This window comes from Giraffa tippelskirchi, chromosome 7, assembly GCF_054371585.1.
Source record: "Giraffa tippelskirchi isolate mGirTip1 chromosome 7, T2T-mGirTip1v1.2.pri, whole genome shotgun sequence".
Lineage (NCBI taxonomy): Eukaryota > Metazoa > Chordata > Mammalia > Artiodactyla > Giraffidae > Giraffa > Giraffa tippelskirchi.
Window position 1 is genome coordinate 31,390,001 of NC_137281.1, and position 21,022 is coordinate 31,411,022.

General features: G+C 37.8%; 1 protein-coding gene across 4 annotated transcripts in view; it reads left to right on the forward strand.

Moving 5' to 3' along the window:
- Positions 1-21,022, forward strand: part of CDH8 (cadherin 8) — a 1,308,359-nt gene that overhangs the window by 571,541 nt on the left and 715,796 nt on the right. For all 4 annotated transcript variants that reach the window (XM_081511605.1, XM_081511603.1, XM_081511604.1 and 1 more), the window contains one exon: positions 20,138-20,208. The gene's annotated coding sequence lies outside the window, so the exon portion shown is untranslated. The remainder of the gene's footprint in view (positions 1-20,137; positions 20,209-21,022) is intronic.

The window sequence follows — 21,022 nt, forward strand, 5'->3', positions numbered from 1 at the left end:
TTGTGCACAGGGCTAGAACATTTATATGAATCATCTGATTTAATCCTTATAATAGTGCTATGAGTTATATACTATTATCTTCATTACACAGATTTAAAAAAAGAGAGCCACAGAAAAATTAGTGCTTTTTTGAAAGCCACACAGGTAATGAGTCAAATCCCCACAGTCTTGACTGTAGGCAACACTACTATGAAAAATCATCATTCTTATGTAATAGAGATTAGATTGCCCCACTCCCATGTATAATTGCCATCCATTCATCACTCTAACATGAACAACTTTTATCCATTGTGGAGGAAATATTCCAACTCCTTTTCTTTACTGTGTGTTGTGTATCTAGCAGTTGGTAAGGTTTTCCTCTATGATGGAAGTGGTACCCAGACAATAGTAGAGACTGCATGGTTTGAAAACCCAGGGGGAAGCGGTTCTTGGTGGGCCAAACAGTGGAATAAGGCTCGTTTGGCTGAAATGAGGAATGTCGAGATAAGATAGAATGTAAGAATAACATTTAGAAGTCCAGTTGTAGACTTAGAATTCTTAAGAATTAGGGCATGAGAATATGGAACTTAAAAGCAAGTTATTCTCTAGGAGGTGGATCCTAGTCATCCTTCTGAAACAAAGCCTTGTTTTGTCCCAAACATTATGGGAAGCTGGATTTAAATGATTCAAAGGCATATTACCATATTTTAAAGAAAGCATCAGGCTGTCCACTTCCAAGACACTCTCCTCTTCAATTTAAGTAAAATCAGCTGACTACTCACAAAGTTTTTGCCATCAGCTGCCATGCTTCTGTATGTACACATGCAGTATAAAATCAAGTCCTTACTTCCATAAAGATGACCAGTTTCATTTGCGCTAGAAGGAACTTTGTGCTTCTGAATTTCTTATAGTCTCCCAGGATAAACTTAGACTAGCTTTCACTTCCTCCCAGTGTATTTCAACAAGAACTCTCAAAGGCCCTATCAGACAGCCCCATAAACAGATTTCTATGCACATCATCCCCCAAGGGGCTCAGCAAGAATCTCCCCCAACTCAGTATACCATTCTAAGGGGAGGAAAACATAATAAGCAAAAAGTAAGCTGGCCAAAGTTAATTTGTTAAAAAGCAAAAAGGAAGAGATGAAACTGGTCCTAAATTAAATTCCATTCTCATCTCTTCCTCATCTGTATGTGTGTGTGTGTGTGTGTGTGTGTGTGTGTGTGTGTGTGTGTGTATACCTTTGTATTTTGCACATTAGGTTAGGAGCATGACAGCTCTTGTTCAGTAGTCACAGCCGTGAATACCAGTGATCAGCTCTCTCCAATTGCCTTTCCCTCTCTCACTTATGTACATATTTGAAATCTGTGTAGAGAGTTACCTACCCCATGCCCATCTCCACCCTGGACCCCTCAAAATGTCTATGACTGTTGTCTCTGCTTTTTTCAGAAAAGAAAATTATTTTAAGCCAAAGCCAAGGATATATGTCAATTCCCCGCATGAGAAAAAATCTGCTTCTATATAGTTTTTCTTCCCAAACGCTAAGAGCACAGTAAAAGCAGATTTCCCTTCTGGATATCTAAACTATGCCCATTCATAAATAAACAAAGAAGGGCACTGAGAAATGGTGAATTTGCCACAGCCTCCAGAAACTCCTTGTAGTTTCCCTTGCAGATAATACACCTAACCATGTTTTTTGTTTTTGTTTTTTTTTTTTTTTTAATTGTGTTTTTGGAATTTGTAGTAAAATTGTTCTCATAACTGAATTCTCGAATTGTATGTTTATAACACAGTTTCTTGGATAAATGCAGTCCCTGCCATGATGGCCTATGAAGAATTATGAAGAGTTGCTTTCTATTTTTTTTTTTCTTTTTTAAATAACAAATAGAATATTCACAGTCAGTATCCTAGCCTTTGTGCTAATGCAGATTCTTCAATAATAAATATCCTGACCAAAAATATCTTTTTTTACTTCACTCCTGAGTGCAGCCTGCAGTGACCATTGATAAACACTGATAGCTGGGCACTCAGTGTGAACACAGTTTGTTCATATACTGATAGACAAAATCTTTCTTTAGATTTAGCATTTATTTAGCATTCTTAAACCACACATATTCTTTCTTTTTAGATTCATAAATACCTCTGCCAGTACCTTTCTGTGTCTCTTTTTTCAATTCCTTATTAAGATGGGCATTAATGCTTTTGCTGCAGTTGATGCTTGTGAATCAGTGATTTCTTTCTTCAGAAGAGTAGCACTCTCTGCTAAGATTTCTCTTTCATCAATATTATTAGAAACCAGAGTTAAAGAGTTGCATCTGTATACTGTGTTATTATGTAAGTGAAGTGAGAGGACATAGGGAAAGGGAGAAACAGACACAGATAGATGATCAGTTCATTGTTTCATGTACAATGTTGTATTTGAAATCACTTGCCATGCAAATCTGGATTTTCATTTTTCATAACCTAGGATCCATCTGGAAACAAAGTACTCATCCACTCATAGAAGGAAATAAGGCTTGTATAGTTAGTTGTTGGATAAACAATGTACAAGAATGATAAGACCCCTGCCAGCAACTGTATTATGAAATCAGTATTCAAATACATTATTATAATGTAGGTGAAATGCTGCTTAAGCCTATGGGCTTGTAATAATGTGTCATTCTATCCAAATATCTGCAGACCCTGTCTGATGAATCACTGTTTCTCAGAAACTCATAATGTTTCAAAATTCTTTAACATGACAATAGCATAATCAGCCCTTTCTAATATATACTCTTGAATCGATTTTTTTTCCCCCTCTCTGGTGATCCCACAGTTTGGGTTGCTATCTCATGTTAGCTCCCTCAGATTCTCCTCAGCGCTTTCGGACCTGGTCCTTACCTAAGGACCTATGATGCCACCTCTGCCTCCCTGTCCAGCCCCCTCTTGCTGGTGGCGGATGCGAGCATCTGGGTTACTTCTCCGCTGGCAGTTGCGGTTACGCGCCTGTTCTGTGTTTTTTTTCTCCTCCCGGTTATGTTGCCCTCTGAGATTCCAAAACTCCCCACAGACCCAGTTGTGAGAGGGTTTCCTACTGTTTGGAAACTTCTCCTCCTTCACAACTCCCTCCCCAGGTCTGGTCTCCATCCCTAACTCTTTTGTCTTTTGTCTTTTATATTTTATCCTACCTCCTTTTGAAGAGAATGGGCTGCCTTTCTGGGTGCCTGGTGTCTTCCGCTATCATTCAGAAGTTGTTTTGTGGAAGTTGCTCAGCATACAAATGATCTTTTGATGAATTTGTGGGGGAGAAAGTGGTCTCCCCGTCCTGTTCCTCTGCCATCTTGGGACCACCTCCCTGTCTTTTTTTTTTTAAAGACAAAACCTCCCAGTCTTTATACTGGTGAGGTGACCAGTAGTATTCTCAGGCTTATTTGAAGAATGAATGTGTTAAAGCAGCGAAGCCGTGATAACCACAGCTAGCAAATGTGAAGTGTTGAGTAGATGTTAGCTCTCATTATTCTACCCAACCTCTTCTTTTTATCTAGTATACCCTTTAAAGAACTCTGGGTATCCCTTTTATATCATTGCTGATTTTCTTTCCTACTTCTAAGAGAGAAAAGAAGTTCACCTACCACTTTCAAGAATTTTGAGGATACACAAGTAACTAGAACAAAGGTTTTGAAAGATTTATTTAGGGGGCTAAGTGATAGTTACATAAATTAGGAATGTTGTGTGGCCAGAGACCTCAGCATGTCAAACAAGCTCTGATTTGAATTTTAAGTTTCTTTCATGTAGCTTTGTGGCCTAAACTAGTCATCTATCTAAATGAGCTTCAGTTTTCTTACCAAAAAGCAATGCGCATACCATAGTAGATACATAAAGTAACTAATACCTAGTAGATATCAATACATGTTTATTGATTCAAATAATCATTGTTTAGCTTTTATTTTGCACCAGACACTGATAGGTTCCATGAGTACAACCTTGAACGAGCTTCTCATGGTTCTTCCACTGAGGGACTTTTTCACCACAATCCCTCTCAGTATTAGTTTTCTATCGGTGCTGCAACAAATTGTCACAAACATGGTGGCTTAAAACAACACAGATTTTTTAATAGTATAGTTCTGGATATCAGAAGCCCAGCATGGGGTCTCACTGAGCTAGAATTAAGAGTTAACCAGGCTACATTTCTTTTGGAGGTTCTAGGAGAGGTTCTGATTCTTTGTCTTTTCCACCTTCTCTAGAGATCCCTGCATTTCTCATCTCATGTTCCCTTTTCTCCATCTCCAAAGCCAGCAACTTTTCATCTCTCTGACCATCCTTTTATTATCACATCTCCTTTAAGCATCTTATTTGGCTCACCCAGAGATAATCTCCCCAATCTCAAGATCAAAAACCTTAATCATATCTGCAAAATCACTTTGGCCACTTAAAGTAATAACATTCACGTGTTCCAGAAATTAGAGAGTGGGCATCTTTGGAGGGGAGCCATTATTCTGATACCCCAACTATTATTGCTCAAGTTTAAAAAGGCTTGAAAGTGAATTTTGTTCTGAATTCAGGAAGCCAGGAGAGTGCTTAGCGCTTGGTCACCCATGGGTAAAGCATCTTCATTAAGTCTGTTTAAGTGCTTTATAGAGATGTCCACTAGGCCTGGGCAAGGTGTATTTTTTGTTCCATTTTCGTCTTAACCCCCACTGTGAAAAAATGATCTCTACCATTGATGTGCTTAATTACCCAGTAGAAAGGGCATTAGGCAATGATACTCTGTAAAGCTTGCCATAAGGAAGGCCATCCTTTATCATTAGCAGATTGCTTAGTGGTGAACTCACAATTGTACATCTTACCTTGCAGATATTAGGAGCCCACTTATAAGTTTTTCTAATGAAATGAATCATGAAGTGGAGATAATGATGGGAGGAGGGAGCTGGGTTAATGGTCCAAGGGGACTAATTAGAATCAGATGAGAGCTGGAGAAAGCAAACACGGCGATTTCAGTCAGAACCCACCCAAAAAGCTCTAATTAACAGGAGTGATGGACTTTGCTTTGAGACCACTGGAGAACACATGATGGTCAATTTAAATTCCCTGACCTAGTAGCCAGATAATGTCAAGTCTCAATGCATTTTTTTTTTAAGTGAGGGTAGAAAAATATCCCTTTGTGTGTATTTGCGTGTGTTGCATTAACCATAAGGCTATGTAAAAATGAAGAACCAAGATACACTAAGCAGGGCAGTAGGTCAATGACAAAAAGGGAGTTATATTCAAGATATTCATTTCTTGAATAGATAACACCCAGTGAGCGTAACAAAGATGGTTGTAGGGCTGGAGGACTTGGGAAGACAGAGGTGGATGGGGACCTTATCCATTCTAACATCTGTGTCTCTCAATGCACAATCCAATTCAGGAATAATTTAGCTGAGGTGCCATCCTAAAACCATATAAGCTTTAAATTTATCACTTCAGCAAAGTTATTGTTCCTTCAGAAAAAGGTATACAAGGTATTTTAGCTGCAGGGTGCATAACGAGAGAAAGTGCTCCCTGCAGCGTATCTCTGCCTTTCTACTAAATTAACTGCACAAGAACCGACCATGTTCCTGTATGACATTTAGTTTTTCTAATCTGTTTAATGCCATGGTTTGCACATGATGTATTCTGATGTGCTTTTATGTTTCAGATACTAAAAAAGCACATTAGAAGTGCAGTAGGGATTCTTTTACAGACAATATAACTTGTTACAAATTGCATTTTCAGAAAAATTATACCGAAAAATCCAATCTTATCTTATGATTTTTTCCTTCAAAATTACATTTCACCTCCTGCATGTCTTCTGTCTCTTGTGTCTAAGCATCTTCAGTTTGAGATCCTCTTGATTCATTCTCCTTTCCTCTGTGCCCTGTGGTAAATGAATTCAAATCTATTTTTAAGGTAAAAATCGACAGCACTTGGAGATGCAGTCAGCATTTATGCTAAGACTTGCACGGATGCTGGGGGAGAACTTTTGAACATACTTTTGACTCAAGTATAGATTTCAACTCTGTAATCTCATTTTGCTCCTGGTAGAAGTAGACTCTGTTCTTTAGCACTCTGCACTCAGCACGTGTTTATAAAATGGGAAATGAGTAATAAAGTAGTTCATGTTCATTCTTGGGTTTTTGACATGCATATTTATGAAATTATAATAAAGTAAAATTAAATCACCCAGAAAAGCTTATTATCCAAGCTGTGTGCCCCAATGTGTATGCATGTTTGTATGCTCTATATGTACATTTTATATTTTTCAGCGTATATGTACACACACAGGGCTTCCCAGGTGACTTAGTGGTAAAGAGTCCTCCTGCCAGTGCAGCAGATGTGGGTTAAATCCCTGAGTCAGGAAGATCCCCTGGAGAAGGGAATGACTACCCGCTCCAGTATTCTTGCTTGGGAAATCCCATGGACAGAGGAGCCTGGTGGGTTACAGAACATGGGTAGCAAAAGAATCAGTCACAACTTAGCAACTGAGCACACACGCACACGTACACACACATGTAGAAATGTGGGGTACTTAGCCCTATTTTTATTCACTGGTTCTGCCCTCTTCAGGAATACATATCTAGATTAAGAGTCTCATATTTTAAGAGAGGCATCTGTTTGGGGATTTTAATAATAGTCCCTTCCATTTTGGTTCTTTGGAATTTTTTTCATGTTGTTTACTTATATTTTTCTTACTTCATCTTCCCTCCCCAGACATTGTTCTTGCTCTCTCTCCTGCTTACAAGAAATAGGGGGAATGGTTAGCATCACTTTTGATAATTTGGAGGACACACAAGTAAGTAATACATATTAATGACCTCAGGAAGGGACTAGTGGCAGGTTAAAGTTATAGAAGGCACATTATACAGGTCTTTTTCTTTTTATTAAATAAAAGCCTGTGTATTATCAAAGTGGAGATACCTTGAATAATTAGAGATATTTATTGGCCATTTTACTTATCATGACCCTGCCTTTAGCTGGAACAATACTAAGCTACTATTGAATTAGACCCTCCCCATCTAAACCTTAGGATACTCTCAGGCTATGTCCCTATGTCTAGAGCTCAGGCTCTTTCAGCAGCTTTATAAAACAAGTAAGTTCATTTATCAAAGTGATGAATTAAACAGCTCACTGTAAGTGGCCATGCTCGATGACATTGGTGACTTGGCATAGCACATCTGTCGTGTTGGTTTTGAGGAAGTGGGGGGCGGAAATGGACCAGTTAGGATTTGGTGGACCAGGAGCTCAATTTTTTAAGATTAAGAGAAATCAAGGTCACCCTCCATTTCTGCTGGTGTTTTAAAGGTTTTTATTCATGTAGTTGAATTGGAGAATATGCATTTAAAAATATAAATAGCAGTAACATAAATTAAATGCAACAACAGCAAAAGGGACAAAATCAGCTTTAAAGAAATTTTAAAAAATTTAAGTGGTATTTTGAAAAATACCCAGAACATATGAATGAGGAAAATACCACAAACCAAAATGTTTGGGATACAGTGAAGGGTGATAGTGTGGACAAAATTCATCCCCTTCTGTATTTACATAAAAGAACAATAAAAATATTCTGTTGAGAGGCAAAAAGAAAAAGGTCAATAGCTATCAGTCTTTGTAGTATAATTATTAAGAACTCATCATTTCCTAGAAAAACAATCACAATTTTTCAACATTTTAAATCTGTAAAAATGTTGGGAAGAAATGGTTTGTGTCTTGACAAGGTTCTCTTTCTGATTCAGCTTCCTCTGAGCTTTTTTTCCATCTAGGGTTGGACTTTTTGATTTCTGTGTTTGTCTCTTCATTGTCCAATTTTAGCAAGAATCCTTCTAGGTCAATTTAATCAGGATCTCTCATCCTCAATATCTGATCATCCTCTGTATCTGTTGGATTTCTCACCCTCCAAAATCCCTTAGGTGATTTCTGATCACCCTGACCTGCTTTCAGCAAGAATTCTGTTAGGTTGGTTTAGCCAGAATGTCCCTTTACCCTTTATGTTTCCTCTTAGTAATTTTCCATCTGCTGATCTCCACACTTGCGTTTTGGCAATAAATTACCAGTTGCTCACACAGTATTTGAACTATGTACCCCATTTCAGTGGTCCCTACAACTACCTCTTGTGATGGCCCCCCTTAAGTGAAGTTTTCTTATAATCTTCAACAAATATTGTGAATAAGGTTTTCACTAACAATCTGCAGATGCCAAATCACCATCGGTATTCTTGCCACAGCACCTGGGGGCAAGAGAGTAGACATGCTACATTCAGGTAAAAAGCAGTGGTTTTTGAACTGAGAAAGTGCCTAGGTTTTCCAGGTCAAGTTTCTTTCCAAGACATTGGAGCAATTTGGAAATCAGCCAGAAGAAGGCATAATTAGAGGCCATTTTTGAAATAAAAAGGATATACAAGTAAATAGAAATAGCACAGGTTTTTTTTTGTTTTTTTTTTTTTGTGAAAGTATATGTGGAGAAGAGTCACCTATGCAGGGCTTCCTGTGGCTTGGCTTAGTGATAAAGAATCGGCCTGCCAATGCAGGAGACACAGGTTCAATCCCTGGGTTGGGAAGATCCCCTGGAGGAGGAAATGGCAACCCACTCCAGTATTCTTGCCTGAAAATTCCCATGCACAGAGGAGCCTGGTGGTTCCATGGGGTCGAAAAGAGTCGGACATGAATGAGCACTCAGGTAAGCACACACACTTCCTGTGCTTAGTCTTAAGAGTAAAAGTGGTTGGTGTGAGTATCAGCTTATCAGATTTCTTCAAAAAGAAGAAATACTAGAACTAATCGTCTGGGGATTCCATGATGCTTGGAATGGTGTTTGTCTGGCTCATACTCAGCATCAAGAATTATATCAGTGCTAGTTTCATCAGACAGAAACTTTTGCAATAACTTAGAGATATCTACTAGAATTTTAAATCTTCCAAAGAGCAAAGAACAAACTTAAACCTTGTAATAAAAATGGACTTTTTGTTTGTGCATGCATTTGTTGGGAGGTGATGCAAACCAAAGCTCAGCTTCTAGAAAGTGAAAATTGTCTGCTCAGGGTTTAGAGGTGATGTGCATACTTATAACCGTCACCGTCACCAGAAAAAGGGTTCTGTAGGTCACAGATTAATTTGAAATGTGATATTCAATTAACCATGTGTAAAGAATGCATCCATTTCACCATCAATGCCCACCATTGCCAAACATTTTTATTAAGCTAAGATTCAAATAAATAATAGGGACACAATTTTTAGTTCAAGGTCAGCATATAAATCTAGGGGATGTAAATGCCAGAGGCATTGAATCACCTGTGATTACTTACTTTGCCAGATACTAAAGTTTAGAATAATAACATTCTTCCCCTGTACTGCAAGTACACATCTTGCAATGCTAATTTTTCTTTTTGATATTTCTTTGAAATGCAAGAAGGTATATAGTTTGGTGATCAAAGTTCCCTAGTTCCCAGGTGTTGGGGTCAGTGAGGAGGATCCCCTGCTTGGATAAATGATTTCCCCAAGTTGAAAACATTTTAAAAGAAAATGCCTCATTTGCAACTTGTCATTTGGGGACAAAGCAGTAATCACATGAGAGGTTTCTTTGAAAGAGAATGCAAATGTAGTAGAAAATTCCTTGGGTAAGGCTTTGAAATTTTTAAGGTATTTGGAAACTGACAAATTAAACTTTGTGCTAGCCTAAACATCTTACTTACCACCCTTCCATGAGTGACTAGGCATAGGTTTTCAGAGCATTGGTTTCAGAGAGAAATAATTATTTCCTAACAAGACAAAAATAGTGATTCAGAATAATCAATATTAGTGGGAAAAAAAATTACCTCCTGGGTCAGTATGTTTCTCTGACTTACTAGCTTTGCCAGTTGGGAAAGCCATTTCTTCTGAAATGTTACTTCCTTATAAGTAATATTGATCATGCATATTTCATAATATTATTATGAATATTAAATGAGGTAATGACCTCATTTGAGAGGGTCCTTCATCTGAGAGCATCATGATATAGTACCTAACTGCATAGGCTCCAGGTGACACCGCTTGGACTTGATTCTTGTGTTTCTCCAAAGACCAAATTAAAGATCCTCTATATCAAGGGTGCCCACCTCCAAGATCTAATGCGTGATGATCTGAGGTGGAGCTGATGTAATAATAATAAAAATAAAGTGCACAATAAATGTAATGCACTTGAATCATCCTAAAACCATCACCACTCCTCCCTACTCCCCACCTCCAAGTCCATGGAAAAATAGTCTTCCATGAAACTGGTCCCTGGTGCCAAAAAGGTTGGGGACCACTGCTCTACATCCTCTGTAAAATGGATATTACACAGGCCTCTTCCTCATAAGGATGTTATGAAGGTAACATTAGAAAACATAGAAATAAACAGGACCTGGTAAGTATCAATAAAGTTTAACTCATTTCACCATTCCGTGCATTGTTTACTCCCAACAACTTTCCATTATCATCTGCTTTGCACACATGCCATGCTTCTGTACAAGGTGTGCTCAGTCATGTCTGACTTTTTGTGGCCCCATGGACTATATCCTCTGCCCATGGAATTTTCCAGGCAAGAATACTGGAGTGGGTTGCCATTTCCTCCTCCAGGGGATCTTCCTGACCCAGGGTGTGAACCCACATCTCTTGCATCTCCAGCATTGGCAGACAGATTCTTTCCCACTAGCTTCACCTGGGAGCACTAAATAAATAGTATACTCAGTGTCAAAAATATGGTTTTGCTACTTTACTTCCAGACTTGCCAGTGGCATTTAATTTATAATTTTAAGCAGTGTATTTGTCACATATTTTCTCATTTAAGTAGAGGTGGTTTTTGCCTCTGGCTTCCCAACAGGCATTTTCTTAGCTACTGTGTAGATTTCTTTTGAAGTGGCTGGTGTTAAAAACATTGATAACCAGAGAAGACAGCTCAAAGCTTGGTTTAGCCAATGAAGCCTTCTGCCCACCTTGTCTATAAGACAGAAAGCTTTTTAAGTGCACAACTATAAAGTTTGTTGATCACCTGATGGAAAGTGATCATTTACATCTGAGCAGGGTCAAGAGAATAAGGAAACATCTACCAAATAGTTTAATTTTTTTTCTCCCAACTCCTTTAATAATGTGAGCTCTTGGAGAATAAAAAATTGCAAAGATATTCATGTAACCAACCCTGAAAACTTTCAGACTCCACGTGGCTTGAACTGTTAACAAATTCATATTCAAAGGGCTCAAATATGGGACTTCTCAGGTCCTTTTGATGGAATTGATTGAACAATTGATGGAAAATTAATATCAACATTAATTGGAGGGTCTTTTTCCCTTCAAAAGAAGCACCCAAGGTTTGTGCATGTAGTCCTCAGAAAGATCTCTGGACATGTTCACTAATCAGTTTCCATTCTCCAGAAATTTCACACATACACAGGAGCTGGTGAAAACTGTTCCGGTTCCTTTTACTACATTTCTCTCATTACTACAAGGCACTTGCTGTAAATGTTCCCTTTCTTACCCCACCTCCCTGGAGAGCCACACCTTGACTATAATCAGCAAGTGGGACTAGATGGGGATGTTTAGACTCACTTGGAGGGAAGTGTGCAGAGTCCACTGTAAAACAAATTCTTTTACTGTTTTGTTTTTTTTTTTTTTTGCTCACAAGGATATCATTTATCAAATGAATAGTCCAATTCACTTCATCGTTCTTACTTCCAAGAGGAGCAGGATAATCTTTGTACAAACCAAGCCTTGAGGTCAAGGTTAATGATGGGATCTTTTCAAGATAGTCCCATCTTCCTCCACAAACTCTAATCAGTTTTATACTCAGTCTAAATTGATTGTTCTGTCTTCTTAACTTTCATTAATCTCTTCTTCTGTATTTATTCATTCATTCATCACCATTCATGTTCACCTCTGTGCTCTGCTCTTTTTTTCCTCTCAGCTTAGACTGTTTCCTCTTGACAGCCCACAGAAAATCCATATTTTCTTGGAAGAACTTTTATTAAAATCACAGTATAAACTCTTTGATCACCAGCATGAAAGAGACTTGGATGAGAAAGAGGGGAAGGGAAAGAAGAAAGAGAAGGAGACAAGGATGAAGAACTGGTGGAAGAAAAAAAAAAGAAATTATTTGTTAGATATTCTGGAATTAAATTATTTGCTTTGAAATGAAGAGCAAGTCCATAGAGTTAGTATTTTAATCTCATTACTGCCACTTATTTACTGTGTGACCTTGAATAAGTTTAATATTACCTTGGACATCCATTTCTGTATCTCTAGAAATAAAAAAATATATATCAGAATAAGAATATGCTTAATATAAACCTCTTACCATAACAGTGGCTATAGGTTTGGTGATCCATAAATTGTAGTTATTTTTATCATTACTGTTAATAATAAACAAGGGTAAAAATACCTTTTACAGTACTTGAATTCTATCTGTATGCTATGTTCTACCTTTTACATTCAGTACAGAAATACTCCTTACCTCATGTGGAAACTAAAAAAAAAAAAAACAAAGGAAAGAAACAAGGCTAAATCACGTAATAAGAAAATCAGAGGAACATTAGTGCTTACATACGTGCACTTTGAATATATTTAGTAATTATTCCAGCTTCTCTAGGTGCTTCTGTTTTACTTCTGGGAATAAAATGTTGTGCACTGAAGTCTCTAAAGTGCACGGAGAGAAAATTTCAACCAATGGACAATAAAATGAATAAACCAATATTGATTCAATGATAGCTATTATTTTTTACAATAATATTAGTGTCGCATAAACATCAGAGCCCTGCAGAAGAAAGTGATGATCATTTCTACCATGTACTTTTAAATTTCTGTACCTACGTTTAGAATTTAAGGAAATGGGCGGGGCTCTTTTTGAGTATTTGTGTGTGTGTGTATGAGGGTACAGACACAAAGGCACGCATACAGATTCTTTCAATAATGTCGTTTTTCAGTTCAGTTCAGCCACTTTTTCAACCCCATGACTGCAGCATGCCAGGCTTCCCTGCCCATCACCAACTCCTGGAGCTTGCTCAAACTCATGTCCATTGAGTCGGTGATGCCATCCGAGCATCTCATCCTCTGTTGTCCACTTCTTCTCCAGCCTTCAATCTTTCCCAGCATCAGAGTCTTTTCCAATGAGTCCATTCTTCCCATCAGATGGCCTGGAGCTTCAGCTTCAGCATCAATCTTTCCAATGTATTGAAGCTTCAGCTTCAGCATCAGTCCTTCTAGTGAATATTCAGGACTGATTTCATTTAGGATTGACTCGTTTCATCTCCTTGTGTCCAAGGGACTCTCAGGAGTCTTCTCCAATACCACTGTTTAAAAGCATCAATTCTTTGACATTCAGCTTTCTTTGTAGTCCAACTCTCATATCCATACATGACTACTGGAAAAAACATAGCTTTGACTATTACTGACCTTTGTCCAAAAAGTAATGTCCCTGCTTTTTAATATGCTGTCTAGGTTGGTCATAGCTTTTCACCCAAGGAGCAAGAGTCTTTTAATTTCATGCGTGCAGTGACCACCTGCAGTGATTTTGGAACCCAAGAAAATAAAGTACATCACTGTTTCCATTGTTTCTTCATCTATTTGCCATGAAGTGGTGGGACCAGATGACATGATCTTCATTTTTTGAATGTTCAATTTTAAGCCATCTTTTTCACTCTCCTCTTTCATGTTCATCAAGAGGATGATCTTAGATCTCCTTAGATCCTGTTCGCTTTCTGCTGTAAGGGTGGTGTCATCTGCATATCTGAGGTTATTGATATTTTTCCCAGCAATCTTGATTCCATCTTGTGCTTCATCTAGCCCAGCATTTTGCATAATGTACTCTGTATATGTTATAAGCAAGGTGACAATATACAGCCTTGACGTGCTCCTTTCTCAATTTGGAACCAACCCATTGTTCTATGTCTAATTCTAACTGTTGCTTCTTGACCTGCATACAGGTTCCTCAGGAGGCAGGTCAGGTGGTCTGGTATTCCCATCTCTTTAAGAATTTTCCAGTTTGTTGTGATACACGCAGTCAAAGGCTTTAGCATAGTCAATGAAGAGAAGTAGGTGTTTTTCTGGAACTCTCTTGCTTTTTCGATGATCCAGTGGATGTTGGCAATTTGATCTCTGGTTCCTCTACCTTTTCTAAATCCAGTTTGAACATCTGTAAGTTCTCCGTTCACGTACTGTTGAAGACTCCCTTGAAGAGTTTTGAGCATTACTTTGGTAGTGTGTGAGATGAGTGCAATCATGTGGTAGTTTGAACTCTCTTTGGCATTGTCTTTCTTTGGGATTGGGATGAAAACTGACCTTTTCCAGTCCTGTGGCCACTGCTGAGTTTTACAAATTTGCTGGCATATTAAGTGCAGTGCTTTAACACATCATCTTTTAGGATCTGAAATAGCTGAGGTGCATATCCATCACCTCCACTAGCTTTGTTCATAGTGATGCTCCCTAAGGATGTCTGGCTCTAGGTGAGTGATCACACCATCATGGTTATCTGGGTCATTAAAATCTTTTTTTTTTTTAGGGTAATAGATAAATTTAAATACAGAATGTCATAATTCTTGCCTTAAAAAACTCACAGTAAAGAAGAGTAGAGAAAATTAAACACTTGACAATGTTTGAAATACGTGCTTATCAAACATAAATTGTTAAGTAACTGGAGACTACTAAACATTTTTCAGGCCATCATTTGTGATGAAAGTGAAAGTTAAAGTCGCTCAGTCATGTCTGACTCTTTGCAACCTCATGGACAGTCGGTGGAATTCTCCAGGCCAGAATACTGAACTGTGTAGCCTTTCCCTTCTTCAGAGGATCTTTCCAAACCAGGGATTGAACCCAGGTCTCCCGCATTGCAGGTGGATTCTTTACTAGCTGAGCACAAGGGAAGCCCAAGAATAGTGGAGTGGGTAGCCTATCCCTTCTCCAGGGGATCTTCCCAACCCAGGAATTGAACCAGGTCTCCTTCATTGCAGGCGGATTCTTTACCAACTGAGCTATCAGGGAAGCCCTATTTGTGAAGAAAATGTAGATTATTGTAGTAACAACAATAATGATGATACATAGTATTCATTGACTAGTTACTAGATGCATGCATCTAGTTTTTTTCATTTTACAGAACTAAGTTTTATATGAGAAAAATGCATATACAGTAAGTAATCAAGGTGATGAACTTTTTTCAATTGGGCATATCCTTGTAACCAGGATGCAGACCAAGAACCAGATCATTCTCACACCCTGTAAGTTCCACTTTCTTGGTTAATACAAATTGTGTTACTATAAACAATTTAGTGTCTGTCTTATGGTGACTATATTATGTATATGTATGAATATGACTGCCTCATTTCTTAAAGATGTTCTTCTGTATTTTCCTTTAGAAGCTTTACTCTTACCTTTCATGTTTAGGTCTGCAATCCATCAGGGATTGATTTTGTATATAAAAAAAGGTGAGGGTAATATATATTTTTCTTATATGGAAATCCAATTGATTGAGCACCTTATCGAAAATATCAAATAAGCTACGTTCAGAAATTTGAAAACTTTTGAAGAAATTCCAGAAAAACAATATATACATATATATACATCTTTAGTTATGGATGATTGATTATAAAAGAAATTCAGCGCAAAGTAGCTCAATCACTTTAGATTCACTGCCTCACATCACTGGATGAGGTAGAAGTTTGAAAGCAAACAATGAGACTTGGAATGCATTTATAATCACAGTTTCTCATTTCTCTGTCATTCACTTCCCTCCTCTGTCTTTCCCTTCCTTCTAGAAGTTAGGTTTATTTTCCCTTATTTTGAAAATGGGTATTATGTCCAGAACTTATGTATCAGAAGTCCTATTATATATTTTAATCACTCACTTTGTATTTTTGTATGCATCCTTCATTCTAGAATACTGTAGATGAGACTCCTGTTACAGAAGAAATTGAAATAAAGTAATTCAGTTAGGTTCTATACCCAAAGCTCCGTGTTTGATCATGGGAATTCTTTTCTGTAATCAATTTTATTATGAAAAAATGTATGAAGAAGCTGAATCCATTTAAATTATACAAACGTTGAGTTTTGGCAGATATAATAACCCTAATGAAAAGGTCAGTTTTCATTCCAATCCCAAAGAAAGGCAATGCCAAAAAATGTTCAAACTACTGCACAATTGTGCTCATTTCACATGCAAACAGGGTTATGCTCCAAGCTAGACTTCAGCAGTACGTGAAACGAGAACTTCTAGGTGTAAAACCAGTGTTTAGAAAAGGCAGAGTAACCAGAGATCAAATTGCCAACATTCATTGGTTCATAGAAAATGGAAGGGAGCTCCAGAGAAACATCTACTTCTGTTTAATTGGCTATGTTAAAGCCTTTGACTGTGGATCACAAAGGACTGGAAAATTCTTCTAGACATGGGATACCAGGCTGCCTTACTTGTCTCATGAGAAACCTGTATGCAGCTCAAGAAGCAGCAGTTAAAATGGAACATGGAACAATGGACTGGTTCAAAATTGAGAAAGGAGTATGACAAGGCTATATATTGTCACCCTGCTTATTTAACTTACATATGCAGAATACATCATGTGAAATGCTGGGCTGGATGAATCACAAGCTGGAATCAAGATTGCTGGGAGAAATATCAACAACCTCAGATACGCAGATGACATCACTCAAGTATCACTTTCTAAAGTGATGCCACTTTAGAAAGTAAAGAGGAACTAAAGAACCTCTTGATGAAGGTTAAAGAGGAGAGTGAAAAAGCTGACTTAAAACTCAACATTCAATGTGTATACCTTTGGCTGAACCATGTTGATGTATGGCATAAATCAATACAATATTGTAATTATCCTTCAATTAAAAATAAATAAATTAAAAAACCCCTCAGCATTCAAAAACTAAGATCATGGCATCTGGTCTCATCACTTCATGGCAAATAGAAGGGGGAAAAGTGGAAACAGTGACAAACTTTATTTTCTTGGTCTCCAAGATCACTGCACATGGTTACTACAGCCATGAAATTAAGATTCTTATTCCTAGGAAGGAAAGCTATGATAAACCTAGACAGCATATTGCAAAGCAGAGATATCACTTTGCTGACAAAGGTCCATATAGTCAAAGCTATGGTTTTCCCAGTAGTCCTGTTACCAATGTGAGAGTTTAATTACAAAGAAGGCTGAGTGCCAAAGACTTGATGCTTTCAAATTGTGGTACTAGAGAATGGAGAAGACTCTTGAGAGTCCCTTGGACAGCAAGACAATCAAATCAGTTAATCCTAAAGGAAATCAACCCTGAATATTCATTGGAAGGACTGATGCTGAAGCTGAAGCTCCAATACTTTGACCACCTGATATGATGAGCTGACTCATTGGAAGAGACCCTGATGCTGGAAAAGACTGAAAGCAAAAGGAGAAGGGGGAGACAGATGATGAGGTGATTAGACAGCATCATCAACTCAATGGACATGAGTTTGAGGCAAACTACAGGAGATAGTGAAGGATAGGGAAGCTTGGTGTGCTTCAGTTCATGGGATTGCAAAGAGTCAGACACAACTTAGCAACTGAACAATAGCGACAGCAATAAGACTATGGAATCACCACCATGATTATGATAGAGAGTATTTGCATCATTCCTAAAAGTTTCTTTGTACACTTTGTGGTCTATCCATTGCTCTAAACTTTCAGTCATATGTGACTATATTTGCATAGGACACGCACTCTTTTGTATATAATTTGTCACTCTGCATAATGTTTCTAAAAATGTAGTGAAAGTATTAGTCGCTCAGTCTTGTCTGGCTCTTCACGACCCCATAAACTGTAGCACACTAGGTTCCTCTGTCCAGGGGTTTCTCCAGGCAAGAATACTGGAGTGAGTAGCCACTCCCTTCTCCAGGAGATTTTCCTAACTCAGGGATCGAACCCAGGTCTACTGGATTACAGGTGGGTTCTTTACTGCTTGAGCCACCAGGGAACTGCATAGTGTTTCTAAGATGCACCCAAGTTGTTAGTCCTTTCCTCCCTCCGTCCTTGTTTTCCTTCCTTCCTTCTTTCTTTCATTCTTTCTTTGTTTTTCCTGAGAGAACAAACCACATATTGTCTGTCCATTAACTGAAGGACATGTGTGGTGTTTAGAGTTTTTGGTTATTAAAAATAAAGCTGCTGTGATCATCTTGTACACGACTTCATATGGATGTAACATTTTCATTTCTCTTTGATAAGTATGAGTTATTTTGTGAATATATGCTTAACTTTTTAAAGGAAATTCCAAACAATTTTTTAAAAGTGATTTTTATTGTTCTATATTTTTACAACATTAATGATAACTCTTTTCAGTATTTTTGCTAACAGTTGGTACTGTCAGTCCTTTTAATTTCAGCCCTTTCAATAGATATGGTATCATACCAATGTAGTTTTAATTTTTATTTTCCTGACACGTAATGATGTGGAACATCTTGTTTTGCCCTTACTGTCCAATCATTTATCTTCATTTGTGGACTGCCCGTATGAAAGCAAACTATCTTATCTTCTACCTTTCTAAATTCTTGCCTGGAATCCCTGTAACATGAGGCAGTTTAACAATAGAAAGAAAAAACATGCATATTCATTTAATACCAGTTTTTCTTGATAGAAGAGCCTACAAAAAGAAATGAAAAGTGCAAAGAAGCAGTTAAATTGAGTGTTTCAATGCTAAGTTTAGTTTAAAGTGGAGAATTGTGGGAAAATGTGAAAAGATGAAAAGGATATGAGCTAAGTGCCATGAAGTGGGGGAAACAGCGAGTCCTGTTCAGATTGTTCTAGGTGTCCTGGAACAATGTGTCAACTCTTTGCAACCCTAAGGACTGTGGGCCACCAGGCTGCTCTGTCCATGGGATTCTCCAGATAAGAATCCTGGAGTGGGTTGCCATGCCCTCCTCCAGGGATCCTCCTGACCCAGGGATGGAACTCGTGTCTCCTCTGTCTCTTGCATTGCAGGAGGATTCTTTCACGTTGAGCCATCGGGGAAGCCCATATTATGATACGGATCCTTAATGGGTCATTTTGCAAAGAAAAAAAAAAGTGAAGTCTCTCAGTCGTGTCCTACTCTTTGCGACCCCATGTACTATATAGCCTATCAGGCTCCTCCGTCCATGGAATTTTCCAGGCAAGAGTACTGGAGTGGGTTGCCATTTCCTTGATCATTTTCCAAATGGCCGATCAATTCAGTTAAATAGTTGTAACTTAGAAGAAAAAATTTTTAAATTCCATTCAAAATTATTTAGTTAACATTTCCATGTGTTATGTAGACCATCATAATTTCTGGGATTATATGGCAGAGAAAATAGGTACATTGTTTTTGTAGAATTTGCTGTTTAGTAGACCAAATGTTGAAAAAAATTAAACCATAAAAATACAAATAGAACAACAAGGATTTTGTGTATAGCATAGGGAATTTTATTCAATATCTTAAAATAATGTATAACGTAAAATAATCTGAAAAAATATAATTGAATCACTTTGCTGTATACTGATATAATATTGTAATTCAACTATTCTTCAATAAAAAAATTACAAATGGAATGGAAAAGTATATTGCATTCCCTGAAAGGATATCCTCAGATTATATAAGAGTGGGTAATCTTGCTTGGGAAGAGGAGTAAAGAAAAATGTATTTTGCTCTCCATCTTGTTAATTCTACCAAGAAATTTAATGATGGCTTCTTACCCTCTTTCTTTCTCTTCATTTCCTATTTGGAGTTCATATCTGTCAACCTTTGCGAGAAACACATGACTGCACACACAGTGTTTACTGATACAAGGAATGTTCTGATTCATAGATTTCTCCTTTCTGTCATCCTCTTCAAGAAGAAGAGATGTTGACTGATGTGGAGCATCGGGGGTCACTTGGGAGCCTGAGAGCTTAGAAAACTCTACGTGTTTGGTAAAAGCAGGTCCACTCAGTTCATGAAAAGATTGAATAATATTGATGTAAAGCATTTAATACACAAGGGACATGAAAATTATACAAAATATAGATGCTTGTAGTTTCTTTCTTCACAGGATCCTCTGGCTATATATTCTGTATACTTTTATAGCAGACACTAATGTGGTGCATGTATTTGTTAAGAGATCATCATCAACAACATCAGTGTCAGTCTGTCTGATAGTAAAACAATTTGCTTCTAGGACGTCCAACAGATATTTCACTGGTAACTTTTTTTTATTGCAGAATTCATCAGGAGAACTGACAAATTTGTCGAAGCGAGTTGGATCTTGAGAGAAGATTTGCTTCTGTGGCAGGTAAGAATTCCATTTCACAAACTTATAATTTTCTTTTCTTTTCTCTATGAATTAAATCAAGTTTGCTTGCATTGTAAATCTTCAGTATTAACACCATGGTGTCCGAAACTTAATCTCAGACTATTTTGGACTTTCTGTGTTGACTGGAAGCTGGATGTCTGTGTCTCCTTTCTAGAAGGCTGGACATAAATTTAGGTTTGGGAGGGAAGATAGCTCTTATTCTCCAGTTTGTGCACATAGATTCTCATTCAGATATGCCAGAATCTTTGTTATCTTTCGGTTTTGGATGCTTTCTTCACCTTTTAAGTCTACCACTTGGAGGCCCTAGAATGCCACATAGATCCTGTGCCCACCTGGGACAGGAGCATTTCCACCTGGGTAACTGTTCAGTTGGTGTGCCTTGGCCAAGCATGCTTTCCTGTCCTGATGTTTGACTTTCATCTCAAGACTCCACTGGGGGAACCAGTAAGGGGAATTTTGGGTGTGTGTGTCTCTGTGAAGAATGTATTGATGACTCTCCTCTAATCTGCTTCTCCATACAGCCTTAGAGAGAAACACAGTTTTCCACAACAGCTCAGGCAAGCAGAATGGAGGGTGGATAGAGGAGACTTGCTCTTTATCCATTTGCTTTTTGTCCTTTGGTGTATTTTCTTCCGATCATTTTGTCTATGCCCAAATATTCATAGTTTTCATGAGAGCTGTGGCTTTGGAAAACAAAATCTAGGAACATATCTTTTCCTCTCTTTCCTATCTTATTTATTTTCTTTAAGATTTTAACTTAAGACAGTGAGTAGAGATAACAAAGTGCCTGAAG